Source organism: Aedes aegypti, unplaced genomic scaffold (assembly GCF_002204515.2).
Source record: "Aedes aegypti strain LVP_AGWG unplaced genomic scaffold, AaegL5.0 Primary Assembly AGWG_AaegL5_hic_scaff_1557_PBJ_arrow, whole genome shotgun sequence".
In the NCBI taxonomy this organism is placed as follows: Eukaryota; Metazoa; Arthropoda; class Insecta; order Diptera; family Culicidae; genus Aedes; species Aedes aegypti.
The window spans coordinates 8,105-18,203 of NW_018735007.1; the positions used below are offsets into that span (position 1 = coordinate 8,105).

The 10,099-nt window shown below is 42.4% G+C and overlaps 1 long non-coding RNA gene across 1 annotated transcript; it reads left to right on the forward strand.

Annotated features, from left to right (window-relative positions):
* The first annotated feature begins 9,627 nt into the window (after positions 1-9,627).
* On the forward strand, positions 9,628-9,845 carry LOC110680548. Its single transcript, XR_002502912.1, has 2 exons — positions 9,628-9,676; positions 9,749-9,845. It is a non-coding gene; the product is annotated as an uncharacterized LOC110680548 (long non-coding RNA).
* The last annotated feature ends 254 nt before the right edge of the window (positions 9,846-10,099 follow it).

The following is a 10,099-nucleotide window of genomic DNA, read 5'->3' on the forward strand; positions in this document are numbered from 1 at the left end:
TTACGGCAATGCAGATGCTTTATATAAGCAATGATATAATGCTCCATGGTTACTTGAGTATGGCTGCCGCATTCTACCTACGATTTGAGTGGAATAGATTCGTTTGGTGCCGTTTAGTTGCCACCAAAACAAGAGTAGCACCTTTGAGATACCACTCTACCCCGCGGCTTGAACTAATGGCAGCTGTCATCGATACACGATTCTCCCAAGCAATCACCGGATCTCTGTCAATCACTCCAAGTAAGCAGTTCTTCCTCTCGGACTCCAGGCATATGATTTGCTGGATAAACTCGGACCATCGTCGTTACACATTTTTCGTTGCCAGCCGCGTTAACAAGATCCTGGAAGCTACGGACCACAAACAATGGCGGTGGGTCCCGACAAAGCTAAACGTAGATGACGAAGACACAAAATGGAAGTTATTTCCGGACATGACGCCAGAGTCCAGGTGGTTCATTGGCCAGAGGTTTTTACAGCTTTCGGAAGAACTATGGCCATGTCAATCAACAAAAGGTAGCAAGACATCAACAGAACTCCGTCCTTCTCTACTAACTCACTTTACCGTACCAGATCCACCAATCAACATCTCCAGCTGGAAAGCGGATGATCAAGGTAGCCGCATTCGTACGTTTCGTTACTGTCGTCTGAAGGTCCCGTTCATGGGCCCTTCTTCCACAGAGGAAAAGCAGATCGCCGAACGCTACGTGATTCGTCAAGCTCAACGAGAAGCTTTCTCAGACAATTCTGCAGAAGCCATCCAGGGAACATAAAACCATTCCCAAAACCAGTGCTTTGTTTAAACTATCTCCTACGACGACGGATTGATGCGGATGCGAGGAAGAATCGACGCATGTTGTCAAGCCACCGAAGACGGTAAGAACCCAATTATCCTTCCACGTGACTACCATACCATCAAACTTATTATCGCACATTATCACTATAAGTAGAACCACCTTAACCAACAAACCGCAATAAATGAGCTCCGCCATAGATACTGCATACCGCGACTACGAGCGGTCTACGCCAAGGCACGGTACAATTTCTAACACTGCAAAAACCATCGCGCCGCACCGCAGCCTCCTATAATGGCCGACCTTCCTTCAGAGCGACTGGACTAATTCGCTCGATCCCATATTGGCGTAGATCATTTCTATCCACTCAAAGTTGTTGTAGGGCGTCGCGTGAATAAACGATGGGGCATGCTGGTTACGTGCCTGACTACGTGTGCAATCCACATCGAAGTGGTACACACTTTGAAGTACCGGACTCGTGCATCATGTGTCTTCGCAACTTTGCAGCACGTCGAGGTACACCTAGAACGATCTACAGTGATCGCGACACATGCTTTATCAGCGCGAGCCGCGAATTAATGAACATTGTAGCTGCGTTCAACCAGGACGATCTGATAAAGGAGATCGGTGGGACCGAAACAAACTGGATATTCAAACATCCAGCCTCATCGCACATGGGCGGCAGCTGAAACGAAACCTGATGGCGAATCGGCCGTCTCACAAGCCTAACGATGACGTGATACGGAACCTTCTAGTCGAGATCGAGAACACCGTAAACTGTCGGTCACTAACGCACGTTCCTGTAGACGATGAGTCCGCATGCGCACTCACCCCTTATCACTTCCTCTTGGTGTCAATGGATGGTACTAAGCCGCTATACACTTTGGACGACAACGGAGCAACCCTACGACGGACCTGGCGAATGTCGCAACAGCTTGCGAACCAGTTTCTGGAAACGTTGGCTTAGTGACTATCTACCGGAGATCACTCACCGAACGAAGTGGTACACCGATACGAAGCCTATTGCTGTCGGTGACATAGTGGCCGTTGTTGATCCAAAGCTTCCCATGAATTGCTGGCCCAAAGGTAATGTCATCGCTACTAGCATCAGCCGGGAAGGACAAGAAGCCGGCGGCCACCGTGCAAACCGCCACCGGATGTTTCGAACGTCCGGTAGCCAAGCTGGCCGTGCTGGATGTAGGGCGCGACGTATTGTAAGCCGACCAGAGGATTGCCGTACCTGGAGGGAATATTGAGTACACCCTGATGTACCTGCGCGCCTCTCTATCCAATCTAGCCTCTTTAATTAGTACATACACCACTCTGCGCTGGCAGCGTATGATACCTTCTTACATAGAGAGGTCTACAGAACGTCATCATTCAACGTTATTGCGGAAAAAAAGCGTTGATACGTGAAAACCACAACATCATTCTAGTACTGCATTAATTTCCCTAATTTGTAACTCACGGCTGTTCACTCACAGCTACAGACAGCTTAAGAGGGTTGACAGAAGGAGACCCTTCCCAGCGGCTAACGGGGCTCTCTAAATACCCTTCAACTCTAAGGTCGGCACGCTTATCCTTGCTGTTTCGCGAAATTCAGGAAAACACTTCTTCTTCTTCTTTCTGGTGTTACGTCCCAACTGGGACAAAAGCCTGCTTCTCAGATTAGTGTTCTTATGAGCACTTCCACAGTTATTAACTGAGAGCTTTCTTTGCCGATTGACCATTTTTTTTTGCATATGTATATCGGTTGGCAGGTACGAAGATACTCTATGCCCTGGGAATCGAGAAAATTTCCTTTACGAAAAGATCCTCAACCGGTGGGATTCGAACCCACGACCCTTCAGCATGGTCATGCTGAATAGCTGCGCGTTTACCGCTACGGCTATCTGGGCCCCAGGAAAATACTTGGGTTGCATTTTCACACTCCTGTTTATTATTCTACTTCTTCTCTCACTCTATCTCTCTCACTTTTCCTCTGACTATTCTATCTCGCTATCTACCTTTCTCCCTACTTCACCTACTTTCTTAAGACTAGTCTGACCTTTTTCTCATTTTATATCTCCGCTCGGTCCATGGTTTCCTGCGACCTTTGCCGCCATACCAGGACCACGGGATGAGCATTTAGGACAAAAGGCTGCGGATGGCTTCACCGGACGCATCCCGGTAGTCGGCCTGTGTAGCGATGGCCGGATCTGAATTTGCCCCAATGTTAGGGATAACCACGTTCTGTTAAGGGGGTGGGGAGGGGGTTTATAAAGGTATTACTATCTTTTATAACCGACGGCTCCTAATCCTCACTCACTTCCACCTCTCTCACTGATGGGAATACTTGGGTAAATGGCCAAACTTATCTCCAGAATATTTATCATGGCCTTGCTAGGGGTGATTCAAAAATGACGTCCATCATTTGGGGGAGGGGGGGGTGTCTACGAAAGTGTGACAGTACGTGTATAAGGTATTGGAAAAAGCGCGACAGGAGGGGGAGGGGGGTGGCTTCTAGAAATTCCGAAAAACGATGGACGTCATATTTGAATTGCCCCCTACCACACTGAAAAAAATCCGTACTCGTATCCATGAACAGCTGTCATGAATACGAGAACAACCAAAAATACACCGTGAACTAGATCATGTTTACATGAATGAACTAATCTACGATGACGTCACGCTGTAACTTCCAGCGGAAAGAAAACCTTTACTGCGGGCCGTGTTGACAAAAATGAACGGTTTCACTGCGCATTCATCCACTCAATGTTCATCCGGTGAAAAATTAATTCAGTGGATGTTGGTCCGGATGTCATTTTATGAAAACACAGCTCGAAAAGAAAAAGAAAATCGACAATAAAAGAAGACCGTGGATAAGTCCATGTGTGCCTGGTTCCGAGAACGTTCACGATAACGCAACGGTGGTTCACGGTGTATTTTTGACAGTTCCCTTTTCCGGAATTTTTTTTGAACGTGCAACAGTTGTTCCCATGGGATTGAGGCAGAGTCCTCGGTAGCTTGTAGTTATGGTAGCATTTGGTAGGCTGCGTACCGATCGGGTGACCAAACATAGAGCAGAAAAACACTACACAAACTTTTCCTGAATAATAAACATTCAATTGACACGATAACTACACTAATCGCGACAAAAACTTAACCTGCTAAGGGGGCACTACGAACAGTTACAAATTTCATTACTTACTCACTATTATTTACATTTAATTTTTCTCTATGAACTACATGGAAGCTGTGCTTAATTATTGAAATCTTATCTACAGTGTCGTCTGAAGCCTACAAAGTTCATTACTATAACCTCAAATCTATTCACATTGAGAAACTACATGAAAAAAAAAGTGTTACGTGAGAATGGAGATACGAACCCCTGAGCATTTGTCGGACTACGTACGATTGCATACGCTTGCCAATTTTCGGTGTTTTCAGCTCTGCTTTGTTGTTTTGATTGCTTGATCAACTAGCAATACGATCACGAACAACAGCAATGGTCTTTATCCACTGGTGTACTAAACCAACTCGCCGAAGAATTTTGACACTAGAGCGGGTCCAGATCACGATGATCATACGGGAGCGTGCCCCGCTCAAATGTCACAATTCTCAGACCGAGTGAATTTAGTAAACCGGTGGATTAGACCATAGAACCAACTTGTTCAGAGACGAAAACACCGAAGCTGTAAGTACTGATTTAATTTATATTTGTAACTGATTGTACTTTATACTTTAGCTTTATATCATATGGCAATAGAAGCTGGTGCGTTCGTCTTTATTGCCCTGAGGAAAGAACGGTGTCTTTCGCTGTTTGTAAAAGTTGACTTCAATGCAAAATATCGCTCATGCAATAATTTCCAAAGCAATTCCAACGGCAGAATTTTGATGAGTGCTCTTCAGGATATTTCTCAATTTATTACCCTGATAGCCCTACTTCTAGAAACCCTTCTACGATTGATTTGCACAGCCAATTCAGATTACCGACCCCAGTAAAATTTTACTGGGTTTTGGAACTACGGTTTTTTCGGTAATTTTTACGATTACCGAAAAAACCCAGTAAACCAAAATATGTTTTGATTGATGAGTGTTTTTACTGGCTTTCCAGTTTCCCATGCTTTTGCTTATCCGGATACTGTTTTTTTTTCAGAAATCAATACAAATTAAAACCCAATCGACATGAACATGAACATCGACATGCATTTTTCGTACGAATAAACATCTACGGTATGCTCATATCTCAGTGGAAGTAACCGAAAAATGTGTGACAAAATCATTATTTGGTTAGTTTGCATACAAGAGGCAAGCTCAATGATGCAGATGAATTTACCTCTTGTATGGAAAACAACCGAATTCACCAAAGTAAGCAGTTAAATCGTCCTGAGCCTTTTTGGTTGCTCAAAAGGGTTGAGTTTCTCACTAAATTTCGACTACTTACCACGAGAAAGCGCAAAATAGATGCAGGAAAAGTTTGGTTGCCATAGCCGTGTCTCCCGGCGCCGGACGATTTTACAGCAGGAGATTCTCATTTGACACTTGCCCGCATGCGCATCAGTTTGTTTTGATTTGATTTTAACGACAAGTCAGTAAAAAACATCAACTACTGAATAGTCGGTAATTGTTTTTACTGACTTTTCGGCCTGTTCGGTAATGTTGCAAAATTGGGTCTGACAGCTACCGTAGTTCAGTAAAAAGTAAAAATTATTACTGAACCTCAGAAGTTTTCAATCAAAAAGCTGAAAGTTCGGTATTTTTTATGATTTACAATTCGTACCCAGTATAAAAAATTACCGAACAAGCAAATCGTGATTGAGTGTGTGGTCTTAACCGACTGCAATTATTTCCGCTCATATTTTCCCATATTCCTCCTTACAGTTCTCTACGTGATGCGTTCGTTCGGCGTGGTCTACGACGAGTAGGGGAATTAGGGGCATAATGGACACGTTAAGCAAATGTTCGTTTTAAGATCATTAAATGGCAATGTTTTTAATTTACCCCCGGCTAATTTTCAAGTTTGATGTTAGGACGACGTGCCACATTCATTCATAGTGATAAAAATCATATCATATGTCAGAAAAGCGAGATAGAAAATTGGGTCGAAAACAAGGCTGGTAAAAAGGTATCGGGGCGAAATGAACACCTGCATAAAATTTAGTTATTCCAATATATTCAATGACTGTCAATCATTCCGATATGCAAAAGGGCTTTCCCTCAATCATAATAGTTAAGAAGAACCTTTCTGGGTTCGTTACTTTGCTCAAAAATTAGATTCTTCCACGGTCTTGCTTATATGCCAATTTGAAACTGAGAAAAAATTTAAGTCAAATTTTGAAGAACAATTGAAGCAAAAAATATACTTTTATACCGTCAAACATTTCAAATGCATTACAGATTGCATGCAGTGAATGAATTTTTGATGAAATATGCGTATTATCAGATATTGAGAGGGTGTCCATTTCGCCCCGTATGTTCATTATGATTCTACCCCATTACCCCGAATCCCATTACCCCGAATGCCATTAACCTGAACGCCATTACCCGAATTCAAAACACCGACCGTCCCATCACCCCGAATGACATTACCCCGAATTCCAATATCGCGGGGAAATGTCATCAATATCATCATGTCATGATAATTGTAAATTCGGGGAAATTGCATTCGGGGTAATGGAATTCGGGTAATGGTACATTCGGGGTAATGGAATTCGGGGTGATGGCAATCGGGGAAATGGCATTCGGGTAATGGGTAGAATCGTTCATTATGCCCCTAAACCCCCTACGTCGAAATACCCATGCTCATGCCGCCGCAGCTAACTTCTATTCCGTCTCTTCATCAACTGAAAATCCCAACAAAAAATCATCAGAAATGTACCTGCTTCTAGAAACATGTCTCCCTCTGATTTTGATTTTTTATCTGAAGAATTGAATCAAATGGTTGATGCAGTGTTCAAAACCACCACTATGATTGATTTTTGTTTTCAAATAGTTTGAACTGGAATGCTCGTTCTTTGAATGGCATACATACATTTAGCAGTTATTACTGAATCTTATTTGAAACCTGGATCCAAACTCAAAAGAGATCCAAACTTTTTCGTTTATCGTTATGATCGACTGTATGGTGCATGTGGTGGAGTTGCTATCATAGTTCATAGTCGTAATTTGAAACCAAACTTCTTGAAACTTTGGGTGTTTCTGTTGAAACACAACTTGGAAATATACTTTCTTAGTTGCCTATTTGCCTTTTCAATGCTTCAAACTGACTAAATTAAGTGCTGAAAAGTGCTAATTTTGGGTTTCGTTAAAAGTGATGTCAAATATCATCGCAGAACCAAACCCTTAAACAATCTAAACAAAGACGTCAGCTTCAGCAGAATTCATATTGCTGTCCTGTGGCGAATCTTGTGCAAAGCATCCATCCAAATAACGCAACTAATTCCCTTCTCATATTTTCTCATATTCCCCCTTTGCAGTGCTCTACGTGACGCGTTCGTTCGGTGTGGTCTACGACGAGTACGTCGTCGATCAGGGCAAGAATCTGACGCTGCCATGCCGGTCCTCCTACCCGGTGATGTGGGTGCACGAGGGACGTCGCGATGACTTCCAGCAGCGATTCCAGGTAAGCTTTCATGTCTTTCCCATCACCGCATGTACTGTTGTAAGGACGTGGGCGTAACCAGAGAAGGGCAGGTTGGTCGGTATTTCGAAAGATACACGGAAAATACATTCACAAAAAATTTCAGTTTAACTCTAGCAAAAAAATGGACTTAAACCAGCAAAAAATTGACTATATCATTAGTTATACTAACGAAAAAAAATCTTCGGTGTCTTGCAACAAATGTTAGTATAAAACTCATGCCTTGTGTTTATGAAAGCATTTGATAGGACCAGTGCTGGGAACGGTATTAGTAGTAGGCTTGAATTTCGCGTACCGTTTTGATTCATATTACGGACAGCTTCAAATTCCGGACACTCTCGTTTGTATGGGAAACATTTCACAAGAAATGTTTCAATTTTCGCCGTCCAAAAGTTCTCATTTTCGATGCTCGTTTTATTAGGTTTTTTTCCATAAATATCATTGCAAATTTATAATGCCCAACTACCTTAGACGTCTTTTAAGTGGTTGAACGATTTCAATTGATGATTTGACTGTTCCATTTATGATTATCATGAGCTGTCCGTAATTCGAATCAAAGCGTCCGGAATATGAGGCAAAAGTGAGGGAGCGTCCGGAATAAGAATCATGAAAAGGCCACAAGTTTTGATTTATTTAAAATTATTCAAGTTGCGGACGCGTATTCTTTACCCACCATCCGAAAGTTAAGGGCTTCCGACGCTCGATAACGCTAAAAAATCATACAGAATGATTTATTTTGTATGGTCCAAGCTGGGTTATACTTCACTGAGGCCTTAAGTGTCCGTAATATGAATCAAAACGGTAGTTCAAAAACGTGAATCTTATCATGTAGCCTATTTTGGGTGCATGAATTTTCTAAATCGTTAGTGTCATTGAAGGCTCTAAATGCGGTAAATGCAGCGGGAAATAGAACATTTTTCTACAGTAATTTTGGGTTGCCCTTAGCAACGGGTGTTCTGCAATTTTCAAGGCTTTTTGCCTACAGCAGCGATGGGCGTGAGTTTCACTGGCTTTGCTGACTGTGATTGGTTTTGCTTGGCTACTGTAGATTGAATTTCAGATTTTTTCCCAACCCTGGATAGGACCTTCCTCAGCCGAGTGATTAGAGTCCGCTGCTACAAAGTAAAGCCCTGCTGAAGGTGTCTGGATTTGATTCCCGGTCGGTCCAGTAGCTTTTCGTAATTGAAATTACCTTGACTTCCCTAGACATAGAGTATCATCGTACCTGCCACACAATATACGAATGCAAAAATGGCAAATTTGGCAAAGAAAGCTCTAAGTTAATAAATGTGGAAGTACTCATTGAACACTAGGCTGAGAAGCAGGCTCTGTCCCAGTGAGAACATTAATACCAAGAAGAAGAATACATCTGATAGAATATGCACATGAAAGAGTTTCTGGAAGAACTGTTTGAATCCTAGCTGCGCCCATGTGTAAGGGTACAAGGTAACCATTTGTATAGGAAAACAACCGAAACCGAATGTGGGTACCAAAGGAAAGACCATTCCCCGTGAGAAATTACTCGGATCCTGGCGTGTGGCTCACGAATTCCTCAGTTTGCAGCGCGAGAAACCTCGGGGTGAAAATTGTTTCCGACGGAAAATGCCACGAAAGAAGAAAATGGTCTTGGCGGAACAAGAGGTGGCTTTCGTACCACAAACCAGTACATATACTGTGCAGTCACTGATTCTTCTTTGACTGCGAGGGCGGAATGGAAAAGAAGATAAGTAACGAAAGAAAAAGACGACGACGGCAACGTTGGTATGCAATAAAATTTCTTCACATTACGGTGCATTATGTTCCAATGGGGGGGAGGTATCATTGCAGACAAGCTCCAGACCAAGGTATCTTGAAGAAAGGTACATTGATCTAAGCAGTCAGTGGATGCGGGGAATGATAAACAGCGGGGTAAAAAATGACAGCTGGTGAGTCGGCTGGCTGGCGATGTTCTTTCCCCTCCGCTGATTAATGTCGTTTCCATGGTACGATTATAGTTTTGTTATGTTTTGGAAAACAAATTGAAAATGTGTGCAGTAGAAAAGACTTATTCCGAGTACAAAAAATTGGTAAGCGCATTTTATAGTTTAAGTTCAAGCCTTATTCCATTTTTCTAGTTTTAGACTATCGTGATCGTGCATTTAAACGAAATTTATGGGCTCTGCATGGACTAATTCTATCGCTGCTAATCTGGTGTACAATGGAAGATTTTAGCTTTTTAAGGCATCATGAGGCCATTGCATTGTGCTGTACTCCGTTTTATTTCGTATGATTCAGAACGAATTTTGAGCTATGGAAAAGGTAACAATTGGAAACTAATTTATTTTTCTATTTTCAGACTTTTTATTGCAACGGTGAAAGACAAAATGGAGCCCAAAAATCACTGAAATGGTGTCCTATTTTGAACGTTTTTCGATTAAATAATTATCCATATATATCTCAAGTGTTTTGTGTATTCCCGGAAATACCTGCTATGAGTTTTGTATTATTGTGTACTGAATTCAATTCTTCCTACTTGCACACCTGTAATGTGCACAAATGTAGGTAACTGTACATACAACTGCGATTACGGTTTGTTCACATATTTCATAACGCTAGAATCGGCCATTTCGGGCACCCACCCACTCCGATGTGACGCTTTTTGAATTTTTTTTTAGTTTTAGTATGAGCCGTAACATCATTAGGGCAC